Source organism: Leptonychotes weddellii, chromosome X, assembly GCF_054177405.1.
Source record: "Leptonychotes weddellii isolate Sample4059 chromosome X, ASM5417740v2, whole genome shotgun sequence".
NCBI lineage: Eukaryota > Metazoa > Chordata > Mammalia > Carnivora > Phocidae > Leptonychotes > Leptonychotes weddellii.
Window position 1 is genome coordinate 65952955 of NC_138385.1, and position 4262 is coordinate 65957216.

Genomic DNA, 4262 nt, shown 5'->3' on the forward strand with positions numbered 1-4262 from the left:
GCAATCCCAGAAATAAACCCACATATATTTCATCAACTAATATTTGACAAGGGAACCAAAACTACTCAATGGGAAAAGGACAGGCATTTCAATAAATGGTGTTGGAAAAACTGGATATCCACATTTAAAAGTATGAAATTGGACCCCTATCTTACACCACTCACATAAATTAACTCAAAATGGATTAAAGACTCAAACAGAAGACCTGAAACTAAAATTCCAGAGAAATACATAGGACAAACTCCCTGAAATGGGTTTTTACCATGATTTTTTGGACATTCCACCCAAAGCACAAGCAAAAGCTAAAAGAAAGAAATGGTATTAATCAAACTAAAATACTTCTGTACTGCAAAATGATAATAAAAGAAAAAGTCAACTACAGAATGAGAGAAAATATTTGCAAACCATTTATCTGATAAGGGGTAATATCTGAAATATGTAAATAACTCTACAGCTCAGTGGCCAGAAAAAATCCAATTTAAAAGTGGAAAAAGGATCTGAATAGATATTTTCCCAAAGAAGAACTAAAGATGGCCTATGTTTACATGAAAAAGTGCACATTGCTTATCATCAGGGAAATGTACATCAAAACCACGAGATATCACCTCATGTTTGTCAGAATGACTATTATCAACAAAACATGAGATATCAAATGCTGGTGAGAATGTGTAAAAAAGGAAATCCTGTGTACTATTAATGGAAATATACATTGGTAGAGCCACTATTGAAAATTGTATGGAATTTCCTCAAGACTTAAAAACAGAAATACCATATGATCCACCAATTCCACTTCTGGGTATGTATTTGAATGAGATAAAATCACTATCTCAGATATCTGCACTCCCATGTTCATTGCAGCTTTATTCACAATAGCTAAGACATAGAAATAACCTAAGTGTCCATCAATGGGTAAATGGATTTTTAAAGTGTAATATATCTATATCAATATAGATACATTGTAATATTATTCATCCATAAAAAAGGAAATCTTGCCATTGTAACAATATAGGCAGACCTTCAGGGCATTATGCTAAGAGAAACAAGTCAGACAAAAAAAGACCAACGTTGTATGATCTTACTTACATGTGAAGTCTAAAACCTTCTTATTTACAGAAACAACTAGTAGAGTGATAGTTACCAGGGGCTGACAGTGAAGGAACTGGGAAGATGTTGGTCAAATAGTACAAACTTAAGTTATAAGATGAATAAGTTCTGGAGCTCTAAGGTACACCATGGTGACTATAGTTAACAATACTGTATTGTATGCTTGAAAGTTGCTATGACAGAAGAGCTTTGATGTTTTCACCATAACAACAACAACAGCAACAAAATGGTAATTATTTGAAGTAAATGATGTGTTAAACAACCTTATTGTGATAAAGGTTTTCAACATATGCATATATTAAATCATCACATTGCTCACCTTAAGTTTAAACCATGTTATATGTCAATTTTATTTTGATAAAATGCGTGTGGGTTGGGTAAGTTCCAGTGGTTGGCTTCCTTGTTCTAGCAACCTATGAATAAATAGCTTTTGAGTATTTCTTTCTAAAATAAGGAATGTTAATATAACATACTCTTTAAATATATACTTGCTCTTCTCTCATTTCTCAACCTCCTTAATAGATATAAAATGATATAAATTAATTTAAACAATGTATTGTTATATTTTGTAGCATAGATAGATGTAATAAGTATAGCAATAATATCACAAAAGCAGGAAAGGAGGAATACAATTATACAGGAGTAACATCTCTGTATCTCACTGGAATTAAGTCATTATGAATCTAAAGTAGTTTCTAATAAGTTAAATGCATATGTAAACGTTAGAGCAACCAATAAAAACAACTCAAAAATATATAGCAAAAAATCATTAAATGAATTAAAGTGTTACAATAGAAAATATTCACTCAATGCAAAAGAAAGCAGAAAAAAGAATATAGAAGACAAAGACATGAGACATATATAAAACAAAATATAAAATGGCAGATATAAATCCATGTATACAAAAATAACAATAAATGTGAGTGACAATGTGAATATGAATGGAATGAAGAATCATACTGGATTTTTTTAATCAAAGTATAAACTGTACAGAGGAGATATACTTTTTTTGTTTGTATTTGAACTTCAGTTAGTGAACATACAGTGTAATATTAGCTTCAGGTGTACAATATAGTGATTCAACACTTTCATACAATACCCAGTGCTCATCACAAGTGCACTCCTTAATCCCCATGATCTATTTAATTTACCCCCCACCCGTATCCCTTCTGGTAACCATCAGTTTGTTCTCTATAGTTAAGAGTCTATTTCTTGATTTGTTCCTCTCTCCCTTACTTTTCCCCTCTGATCATTTGTATTGTTTCTTAAATTCCACATATGATGAAATCATATAGTATTTTCCTTTCCACAGGAGATACGCTTCAGATGCAAAGATACAAATAGGTTAAAAGTAAAAGGATGGGGGCACCTCGGTGGCTCAGTCAGTTAAGTGTCTGCCTTTGGCTCAGGTCATGATCCCGGGGTCCTGGAATCAAGCCCCACATTGGGCTCCCTGCTCAGTAGGGAGCCTGCTTTTGCTCATGATCCCTCTCACTCTCTCTTGCAAATAAGCAAATAAAATCTTTTTTAAAAAACGAAAGTAAAAGGATGGAAAAAGATATCATGCCAATATCAACCTAGGAAAGCTGGAGTGGCTATAACAATAACAGACAAAATAAACTTAAAACAAAAAAATGTTACTAAGATAAAGAGGGACATTCTATAATGAACATAGGATCAGTCCACCAGGAAAATACAGCAATAATAAATTTATATGCACCTAACATAAAACTATAAAAACAAATAAAGCAAAAATTGATAGAATTGAAGGTAAAAATAGAAAATTCAACAAGAGGAGTTTGAGACTTTGATACCTAATTATCAATAATAAATAGAACCAGGCATAACATCAATAAAAAAATAGAAGATTTAACACAATAAACTAAGAGATCTAACAGATAGCTATAAAATTTCATCCAGAAACTTTGTAATACACATTCATGGAAAGTACACTGGAACAATCCCTAAGATAGGCCATACATTAGCCAATAAATAAGCCTCAATAAATTTAAAAGAACTGCAATCATATGAAGTATGTTTCCTAACCACAATGGAATGTAATTAGAAACAAATAACAAATTCTCCTTTCATGCTCTTGGCTATCTTGGTGACTGCTCTTCATTGGGGCCATCCTGCACCTAAGGAGGAGGATGGTGGCCTCAAAGAAGACAAAAAAGTCACTGGAGTCAATCAACTCTAGGCTCCAACTCATTATGAAAAATGGAAAGTACATGCTGGGGTATAAGCAGACTCTGAAAATGATCACACATGACAGAGCAAAACTGCTCATCCTCGCCAACAATACTCCAGCCTTGAGAAAATCTGAAATAGAATACTATGCCATGGCTTAAACTGGTGTCCATCACTACAGTGGCCATAATATTGAACTTGGCACAGCATGTGGTAAATACTACAGAATATGCATACTGGCTATCATTGATCCACTTGATTCTGATATCATTAGAACCAGGCCAGTGAAAAGTAAATCACATGAAATTCCTCCTTAACAAAACTGGTCAGAGCTTGTAGAAAGAAAGAAAGAAAGAAAGAAAGAAAGAAAGAAAGAAAGAAAGAAAGAAAGAAAGAAAGAAAGAAAGAAAGAAAGAAAGAAAGAAAGAAAGAAAGAAAGAAAGAAAGAAGAAAGAAAGAAAGAAAGAAAGAAAGAAAGAAAGAAAGAAAGAAAGAAAGAAAGAAAGAAAGAAAAAGGAAAGAAAGAAGAAAAGAAAAGAGAAAAGAAATTTGGGAAAACAAAAATATATGAAAATTTTAAAGCACACTACTAAATAACCAATGGATCCAAAAAAATCAAAAGAGAAATTAGAATATATTTTGTGATGAAAGAAAATGAAGACAGAATATACCAAAACTTATGGTTTGCAGTTAAAGAAGTGCTGAGAGTATACTTCATGGCTATACATTTAAAAAGAAGAAACATCTCAAATCAATAACCTAACCTTCCACTTTAAGAAACTAGAAAAGGGAGAGTAGAGGAAGATGGTGGCAGAGTAGGAGGACCCTAGGCTCCTGTCATCCCACAAATACAACTAGATAACTATCAAATCAACCTAAATACCCCAGATATTGACCTAAAGACTGACAGAACAAACTCTACAACTAAAGATACAGAAGAGGCTACATCAAAGAAGGTAGGAAGTGTG

General features: G+C 32.8%; 1 pseudogene; it reads left to right on the top strand.

Annotated features, from left to right (window-relative positions):
- Nucleotides 1-2938: 2938 nt before the first annotated feature.
- LOC102740256 (large ribosomal subunit protein eL30 pseudogene) lies at nt 2939-3611 on the top strand (annotated as a pseudogene).
- The last annotated feature ends 651 nt before the right edge of the window (nt 3612-4262 follow it).